This window comes from Numida meleagris, chromosome 6 (assembly GCF_002078875.1).
Source record: "Numida meleagris isolate 19003 breed g44 Domestic line chromosome 6, NumMel1.0, whole genome shotgun sequence".
NCBI classification, from domain to species: Eukaryota; Metazoa; Chordata; class Aves; order Galliformes; family Numididae; genus Numida; species Numida meleagris.
In genome coordinates this window covers 58212483-58222387 of record NC_034414.1, presented here as the reverse complement: position 1 = coordinate 58222387, position 9905 = coordinate 58212483, and the positions used below count along the sequence as shown (strand labels likewise).

Sequence of the window (9905 nt, the reverse complement as noted above, 5' to 3'; positions counted from 1 at the left end):
TTTTCAATCACGGCCTCTTAATTTCTCCTTCTTTGACCTTCTTGTTCCATTATTTATCTAGTTTTATTGTTTCTCCCCTCTGCTTGCTGGGTTGCTGCGGAAGTCTGGCTCATCCTGCACAGTGTATTTATCATGTTGGTTCGGGTCATTAATCTCTGCTTTTCCTTCAAAAGATAATACATGTTTAATGGCTCCATAATGTAATAGGCAGTAAGGCAGAGTATTTGACACAAGTCTGAAGGACGCTAGAATAATGCGCTTCCAAATTTATTTAGATATCTGTATTTCCTTTGAAAGATTTTCAATGGTCCTTCAATGATCTAATGGGCTTATACAGTCTACAGTTACTTTGAGGATGAAATTAAATCCACCTTCCTTAGGTAAAAAGTCAACAGCTGATGGAAAGGAATGAGAAGATATATCTTTCTTATTATATTCCCTACTTATTTATTGCAGGACTTCCCCCCCGTGCTGCAGCTCTTCTCCAGGCTGGGAGGGTCAGGGTTCCCTCTGCATCCGTCTGCTATACCAGCATCCCACAGGACATGGGCAGGTGAGATGGGCACCGGGAGCATGGGGGGCACAGGGGAAGCCAGGACACGAGTCACAGCCTGTACCTACATGCTGAATATGTGTACACGTGCTGTAATGTGGTGGTGCAAGAGCTCTGCTCTGAGCTTGGATTGGAGTCCAGCAGCTCTGGTTCTCCTGAGGGGGGTGGCAAGGACCAGCTTTAAGCAAGGGAAAAAGATAAAAATGGGGGTTGGGAGGGAGAAGCTGTGGTCCCTCCTGCTGTCCCCTAGCAGAGTTCAGATTGGATATTAGGAAACATTTCTTCTCTGAAAGAGCAGGGATGCACTGGTCAACATCCCTGGAGCTGTTCCAGAGCCGTGGAGATGTGGCACTGAGGGACATGGGCAGTGGGCATGGTGGGGGCGGGCTGGGGATCTTGGAGGTCTTTTCCAACCAGAAGGATTCTGTGATTCTATGATTGCCACACTCAGAGCACACCAATGGTCCCCAGACACGATCGCCTGCGCATGGTCAGTGGGGACATCTCTCTGCCTTTACTGCTACTTCAGGGGGAGGCAGGAGGGCCTACCATGACCACCAGCACTCAGACTGCTCTGGAAAAACGTAGGAGCACTGGTTGTTCCTTTCACAGAAGCTGTGCCAAAAACCTGCTTAAATTTACCCAAGAGACCGGTTGCCTCAGTAAATGATTCAAGCTATGTCCAGGGCTAATAGCCAATATACAGCAATTATCAAACTTCCGTGTTATTTTGAAGGTAAGCAGCATTTTATTTTGTTGTGGTTTTAATTTAAATTAAGGTCCTTAATTGGATAGCGCAGAGCAGCCTTCTGTTTCAGAAACATGACAGCGGTGAATCTGTGTCTCCTCTCAGAGTAGAGGCTTGCTCTTAGCTGCGTTGAAAAAAGAAAACAGACCAGAAATGGTAGTTATCGTGAAACAGGTGAAATAGGTCACGTGGTAGAAAAATGTTTTCTGCTTCCTCAGGTGTCCCTCGCTCCCAGGAGGGTGGTGTCAAGGGACAGCAGCGTGCACGTCCAATGTACAGAGCTGAGGGCCAAAGGGTAATTAGAAACATCATGAAAGTAATTTGGTCACTGAACCTGCTGTAAGTCCTGGGCATCCTAAGGAGCAAATACCACCATGGTTGTTTCCCCTAAGGAATACAAGGCTAACGGGACAACAGCTCCTCTGTGCAAAGCCCCGACTGCTCTCAATTTGAAAAAAGCCTGCAGCTAAATCTGCTGCAGTTTTATAACACGACCGCTATTAATGTCGCTGTCCAAACAGTTCGTAGCTTAGGGAAAAGAGAAAACTGCAGCACGAGTTCATTTGTGGGAAGGCTGGAGGAGCAGCACCATGGCCATGCCTGCGTGCCTTGGAGGGACCTGCTGTGACACACAACCAGCACGTTTCCTCTACTGATATACGTAGAGTTTGTATGCATATATAGGTATACATCATTGTCACAAAGATTGTGAAAGGATTGGGGCATCTAATGCGCTGGTAATGCACTGGTACAGGCTGCCCAAGGAGTGTGGGGGGGGGGTCACAGTCCCTGGAGGTGTTCCAGAACCATGGGATGTGGCACTGAGGGACGTGGGCAGTGGGCATGGTGGGCTGGGGTTGGACTTGGGGATCTCGGAGGTCTTTTCCAACCTGAATGATTCTGTGATTCTTTGATCTCTCATAGAAGGACAGGCTGAGTGCAGCTCGCACTGCTCAGCCTGGAGAAGGCTCAGGGGGATCCCACCCACATGTATCAATACCTGATGGGTATTGATACAGTAAGATGGAGCCAGGCTCTTCTCAGTGTTGCCCCAATGGGGCAAGAGGACAGGAGGCAATGGACAAAGATGAAAATAAAACAAAAGAGACCAAAAAATCCTGCAACAAACAAACAAGCAAGATCAATCAGGAACTTCCATTTAAACATAAGAAAACCCTTTTCTAAATTACCACCTTGTTTGAACATGGGAGCAGTTGCACAGAGATGGCCAACGCCAGGTTGGAAGCACTGGGCAACTTGCTCCAGCTCCAGCCAGCCCTGCTCTGTTTGGACCAGACGGTCTCCAGAGCTGCCTCCAGACTCAGTGCTTCTATTTTATGTTTCAGTAATGATTCTCTAAACTTTGTTTTTCCAGAAACGTTAGTGGGTTTATCCTGCGCAGCTTTTAAATCTGGTAGCTTGTTACATTCTGCAGCTTCGTTTTGGTCCGTGGGAAGCATATTCCTGTAGATGAAAGAGATGCAGGGTTTATTAATCTGCCCACTTTACATTAGCTATCTGGGCAAAATGATAGACATTTCTTATTTGAAACTTGTTATAGAGAAACATATGGTCACGTACATGAAGTGAGAATAATTTCAAGTTCGAAATTCCATCTAGACGCCAACATGAATACCCAATAGCAACAAAGGAAATTTGAAAGCAGTTTAGACTAAGCCTGGGGTATAATAATCTGCAAATGAAATGCAAATTCCTCTCAGCAGGAGTGCAATATGCTGTTGTCTCAACAGGGGTACTATTTACTGTTGCTTTGGAAACGTGCAGGAGGGAAGCATGGGCCATTGCTTTGACAGAGGGTAAAGGCAGCTCGTACCTTTCTTCTGCTTGACTTCCAAACCTGGCTTTTGGAAGCGGGCCGTTCACCCTAACGGGTCGGGTTGTGCAATAATTAATAGCAATTGTATTCATGCAGAGCCCTGTGGAAACCTCTGCCCACTCCTGGCCCTTCATACCACAAACCAGAACTGCCTTCCCCGTTCCCAGGTTAAAGCCATCTTAGAGATACCCTCACTGAGGAGCAACACTTAAACACTCCTACACTTACCAGAGATGAACTATCAGTGTATGTTTGACACCTTTCTGTTGCTTCTGGATTGGTGGTGAACAGCCTGACAGCTCTTTCATCCACAAACATTCCTCCCTGGTACACAGCACTGTGCCTGGAACCTTTGCACACCGTCATCTTTATGGCCACACAGAAGGCTCGTGTAACTACAACTGCAATCTGCAGCCGCTTGCAATAAAAAAGGAAATTAGTATCCTGCCTTTAATTAATATTTGTACTGAGAGAACTGTTAAAATCTAGCCAGCTGTTACCGTCCCCTTTCATTACTTTAAATGCTGATAGTATTTGTCTCACATACCAAAAATACTTCAGCAACCAAAGGGCTCATGAGGACCCTCTTGCTGCTCATGCTCACTTTCATTGGCGCTCGCCTTGGTGTTTAAATCCGTGCTCTGTGTTGCACAGGTGGCAGAAGGTGTTCCGCCACTGACTTCCGTGACTCCAGAACGTTATGCATTGACAACTGTTCATTTTTCAGCCCTTCGGTGAGCAAAAGAACAACGTTTTCTCAGTAAACGTTCTTGACTCATAGAGGGCAGTGCTGAGGCTATGCGGTGTACATAGGGATTTCCACTTTGCTCAGACACTGAGCAGTACTACATTGGAGCTGCATTATCGGGTCTGATGCAAGAGTGGAGTGCAAACGCTCCTGGTTTTCCTCAGTATGCTTTAATAATGTGAAGAGATCCACTGACCTCCCTGGTATAGCACAGTCTCGATGGGAAAGGGATTGTATTTATCACAGCATCAAAGCTGCAAATGCAATGAATGGGAACGGGTGTGAGGTGCACTGCATCGTAGAACAGAATCAATACCCGTGCTCAGTGTTCCAATATTTTCAGAAAGGAACTGGCTCCCACATTCAGAGACACCGAGCTCATTTCTTAAGTGACATTAATTGTCATTTCTTAACTGATCAGGCAGAAAAGTCGAAAGAATAGTAACAACGAAAGACTGTGGGGAGATACGCTGTTTTAAGCATGTGGAGGATCTTCTGAAGTTAATTTCAATTTAATTTAATTTCTTTAATGAATGTGACTGCTAGAATGGAAATAGAGTTCGGTTTTCTGCATTTTCTTTCTGAATCTCTTAGGTACTGTGAAAACATGACATTTTTCATTGTGCAGTGCTTTGCATGGCAGAGATTTTAGAATAAATAAGTGTGTTATGCCATCCAGTGTCATTAAGTGTCATAAATCATCAGGATTGCTGTTTGAGAACTGGAAGAAGTAGGTAATATTCCATAAAGTTAACTTATAAAAAGGCTCTGAACCCTATTAGTCCCTGGTAAATTACTCCATTGACACCAAATGCTTTGTGTATACGTTTAAAAAAAATAAAAAAGATGATAAAGCAAGCCCAAAGATGATGTTACAACATCGCAACTGTTTGCATACCTAATGTTCATACTTCTTATTGCCATTTGGCAGGTGCCTTAGCCGAGGCAGCCAGCTCCTCGTGCCTCGATGTGACAAGCTTGGACTAAAATTTGCCTGTGAGAAGGTGTCTCTTGAATAAAACAAAAGCGAGGTGAGCTATTCTGTCTGTCATCCCTTTCTCAAGTGAGAAAAGCTTTGGGGTATGGGAGGAAGGAAAGTAATTGAAAGACTGAAGGAGTTCCCTAGGAGAGGCTGTCAAGGAGTTTGTTCCTTTATTCACCTGTAAATCACAGCCTCCTCACCCCTCGGATACCTATGAGAGGCAGCACTTCTCCCTCTGTCCTGCCAGTACTTTTCCCACCTGTCTCCCTCTGTCTTTTCTCTTCCCCAGGCTTTTCTTGCAGTGCTGACTGGGAGCCAGGGATACTCTGGGCTACTAAGGAAGAAGTTGTTGTACTAAGGGCAGTGAGGCACTGCACAGGCTGCCCAGAGAGGTGGTGGTGCTCCATCCCTGCAGACACCTGAGGTCTGAGGGGATGGGCTATGAGCACCTGGTGGAGCTGTGGGTGTCCCTGTGCATTGCGGGGAGTGGGACCAGATGGCCTTTAAGAGTCTCTTCCAGCTCAAGCCATTCTGTGGTTTTATGGACCCAGGCTCACCAATGCAGTGGAGCAGAGGGAGCTGGTGCTCTCATGGGTGTGTGTTCCCATCCATCGGTCATCCCAAAAAGCTCACCCATGGGCAGTGCGGTGCTGTGCTTCCCCTCTGTTATGACCACTTCTTCATATCCATAGTGTCTGCTCTACTACAGCCAGACAGCAACAGCATGAGCAGTCACTGACAGCTCACAATGAAGTAAGAAACTCTTTCCATTTGACTAACAAGTGGCATGAGAAAGCAGGTAAGTTAATATTCGTAACAGAGAGACTTTAAGCAATGTGGATGTTTCCTTCTTAGAACCACTCAATTTTGATTTTAACAGTTCTGTATTGCCGTGATTCGCACTCCCTTGCATTTAATAGGCAATAATTTCTGGTTTGTGGTACATTACTTATCACATCTATCAGGGTAATCACACAAACTGGTGGCTCTGTATTTATAATCCTGCTCCCACCTCAGAGCAACATGGCTATTGGAATGTATCTGTCTCCTTAACATCATCATTTCTATAAACACAAACTTCCCAAAAGCAGATAATCCCCATCAATGTAATGATAAGACACTTTTTTCCAGCTGCTTTACTACATTATCATAGCGTAAGAATGCTACAGTCATTGGAAAATGAATCTCCATAGGACATCGGGAGGGAGGTCCGTTTTTCCACCTCCCTGCTCTGAGACACGATCAAAAGCTCCTAAGGATACTTTTGTCAAACATAAAGAAATTCCTTCTTTAGTACCACCACTAAAAATGATTTCACAGCCACACATTAGAACGCTTCAGATTGTTTCACTGTCCGTATGATAAGAAAAATATTTAACAATACTAAATCCTGGGCAGTCCTTTGCGAGACACATTTCATACGCCCGCTGATAACCAGTCTCTGAGTGCGTGAGCTGAAGGCCCTTCAATAGTCTGATGAATATTCATTTATTCATCAGATTTCATTCACGGGGATATCAGGTGCGAGTATGTAAAAAGAGCTGCTAGAGCCAAAGCAGTGATTCCTTCTCTCTCCAATTACTCTTTTGATATCAGAAAACGTGTTGGCTTGACACTCTGAGAAAAGCACACTGGCTGTTCTATCATCTCGCTCTTCACCTAGCACTTATAAATAGATATCCAAACAATGTTTCAGTGTCCTTCTTTGCAGAGGTTATGCAGCTAAGTCTACAGTTCTCTCTCCTTATCTGTTGTCTTTTCAGAGAGAGGTTGCGTGTTTGTTCCTTTCTGTACTTTGGGGACCTCACCTTCCCTGCCTGAGCTTTCCATGGTAGGCATTAATGGCTCTGAAATTGGTATCTTCAATTCCCCAAGCACTCAGGTGGATTTCACCGGGTCTTGAGGAGTTGAATAAATAGAACTGAGATAAATATTGCTGCACCAATCCTGAATGGTGAAACTGATTGCTACATTAATTCTCAGGAACAACTTACTAGCATTTGTATTTTTTTCTATGAAGACTGAGAAAAAAGCTCTTTCAAGCATTCAAGGCTTCTCGTTTTTTTCTTCTTCCCCATGAAATAACAAAACTACATTTTTCTGTCATTATTCTTAGCGTCTTACCGCTACTTTCTCTTGTGTTCCTTCCAGCTATAATTAGTTTTGATCCTTATCCCTCCCATTTCTTCACCTTTTGTTTTTCTTCCATTGCTTTCTTCTTGCCCTGGGGAGGAGAGGTGCTGGATGACTGCTTGCACAGCCGCACATTTTCCAGACCTCCTGAAGTGCAGAGAAGTCAGAGCTCAGAGCGTGGCCAGGGACCCGCCTGTCTCTAGGAGTGCAGAAGTTGTAAGTACAGCTCTAACTCTTAACGGAGGTGGTGGGGTCACCGTTCCTGGGGGTGTTCCAGAGCTGTGGAGATGTGGCACTGAGGGACGTGGGCAGTGGGCATGGTGGGGATGGGCTGGGGCTGGGGTTGGGCCTGGGGATCTTAGATAGCTTTCCCAACATGAATAATTGCATGGTTCTACGTCTCACTCAGCATGGGCATCCATCTCCACCTTCTCCCAGAGGACATACCTAGGGCAGGATCAGCCTTCACATGGGAGCAGGCTCCTTCAGAACAGGGACCTGGGTGTAGCAATTATGTTTTTCCTGGGCACTGAAATCAAACTCCTTGCTGATATTCTCTTTGCCCAATTTGTCAAGAAACTGTCATTTGACTGGCAAATTAAACAGAGACTTTTGTTTCATTTTCTTCATTTCCTCAGGACATTTTACATAGCAAGATTGTGTAAATCCTCTAAATGAAAAGGATTTTGTACAATGTTCTTAGCATTTGTTTTTCCCTCTTTCTCTCTTTTCTTTCCTGGATTAATTAATTAAAATAAATAACTTCATTATACCAATCCAATAGAAAACATTTCCTTAGGATATCATTGCTCCATTCCATATATTCATTGAATTTGGCCTCAGAACCTCATTTGGCTTCTTACAGCCTCATCCGGACTGAATTCCAGAGGCAGATGCTTTTCAGCTAGCACAAATCTGGCTACCAGCACTGTTCAACACGCATTTTTATTTGAATGTAAAAAACTCTCCATCCAAACATACCTGAAATTCGTACGAAGGCCTCAAAGTGACCAAAGTTCCATTACATACTCTTTCCATTGCCAGATTTTAAAATTCACACCTCCTAAGACTTAGGAGAGAGTTTTCATGTCTCTTGTATTAAAACTGTATGACATTAATATATAATTTAACCAAGAATTTGACTGTTCCATAGCAGTTCCAGTAATATCAGCAGTGACATTTTTTGCATAAATCTTCTCTACATTTTAACGCTCAGGAGAAGTTGGAAGAGTTATTATGTATAATACACCTTGTTTTCTATGTTTGAACAGTCAAAGGATGAATCTGATTCACACCCTGGAGGCATTCATCTATTAAAATGCCAGTGTAATGGATCTGAAAGCTTTGGCAGTGCGAAGAATAGGAAATTTTTCCTTTTTTTGAGTGAGTAAGATTGTCCTTTCCTGAATATGATGGATCGTCCAGAACAGAAAATGGGAATTGATACCTAAGATTTGGCTTTGTTACCGTTAAGTGAAATTTATCATGCTCTGCAGCAGGAGAAATTATTGTATTTTTTTCTCACAGTGCATTTAATGCAGCTGGTAATTTAGGAAAGAAGATACAAACTCTCCTGGAACACAGAGACAAAAAACTTCCCCCCTGTAGGTCACTGATTACTGTGGTTTTCTCAAGCTAAAAGATGCCGACCATAGTGAATTTACAGATCTTCATAGGGAAAAAAAAAATATGCTCCTATAATCTTTAGACAGCTCTTCACATTATTTACCTTTACAATTTGTCTGTAACAAATGCGATTTTCTCTATTTCATGTTAACTTGGAGCATCAACCTGGTTGATAAGTGGAGATGGCATTGATCTATCATGTTTCTGTAATGGCAAGCGAACCATTCCTAGTACAGATAGAGATGCCTTCCATTTCAGAGGAAAAAAAAAAAAAAAGCACAGGTAATACTTATCCCTTGTCTCCAAACCACAGAGGTATTTTTTGCTATTAATAACAACTTTACTCAGAGGTGTAACTGGATAACTATGAGAAGTTTTCAAATCATCGTTCCTTGAAAATTAAGGAAAGCTGCATAGCATTTTCTCTGTAAAACTCTTCTCACTCTTCTTCCACTGCCTGTCCTTATTTTTTTCACTTCTGCTATTAGGTGGGTTATCTATGGACCACAGTCCTTCTGGGCACACACCTGCTCTGCCATGGAGCGCTTCTCTTGCTCTGACCTTGTTGTCCCCTCCCTATCAGTTTCCCACTGCAGATACCACTTATGTCCAACCAAGAAGCAGATTTCGTTACCCTCCTGGCAACCTGTGTGAGTGCTTGGTCACCCAGATTTTCCCCTCCCATCAATGATGTTTCTATCCCAAAGACAGACAGTGCTATTTAGAATTCAGAAAGAACACTAAAAACTGTCAGGGAAATAAAGCATGGAGATGTAGACAGAATTTAGAGAAACCACGATTGCCAATCAATGTCCTAGCACAGATCTTAATCTGGAAATATCTTCAGGAAAAGAAGAATGTAATTTTATTCAGGTAGACAGGGATAGGACAAGGGGGAATGGTTTTAAGCTCAAGGAAGGAAGGTTTAGTTTGGATGTCAGGGGGAAGTTCTTCACAGAGAGAGTGCTGAGGTGCTGGCACAGGCTGCCCAGAGAGGCTGAGGATGCTTCATCCCTGGAGGTGTTCAAGGCCAGGTGGGATGGGGCCCTGGGCAGCCTGGTCTGGTATTAGATGTGGAGGCTGGTGGCCCTGCCTGCAGCAGGGGGGTTGGAACTTGATGATCCTTGGGGTCCCTTCCAACCCAAGCCATTCTGTGATTGTATGATTCTATGACAATAGTCTCATAAAAAAACCTTCACTTATCACATCTAACATTTCTCTCTCCAAGTTCAAGTTCTTCAAACCTCAAACATGCTGGCCCAAAGTTGAAGCTGATGC

The 9905-nt window shown here is 43.9% G+C and overlaps 1 long non-coding RNA gene across 2 annotated transcripts; it reads left to right on the top strand.

Moving 5' to 3' along the window:
* On the top strand, nucleotides 3791-9517 carry LOC110402162. Of its 2 annotated transcripts, XR_002440947.1 has the most exons (4): nucleotides 3791-3872; nucleotides 4818-4917; nucleotides 5561-5667; nucleotides 7101-9517. It is a non-coding gene; the product is annotated as an uncharacterized LOC110402162 (long non-coding RNA). The 2 variants fall into 2 exon arrangements; XR_002440946.1 differs by having other exon boundaries at nucleotides 5561-9517.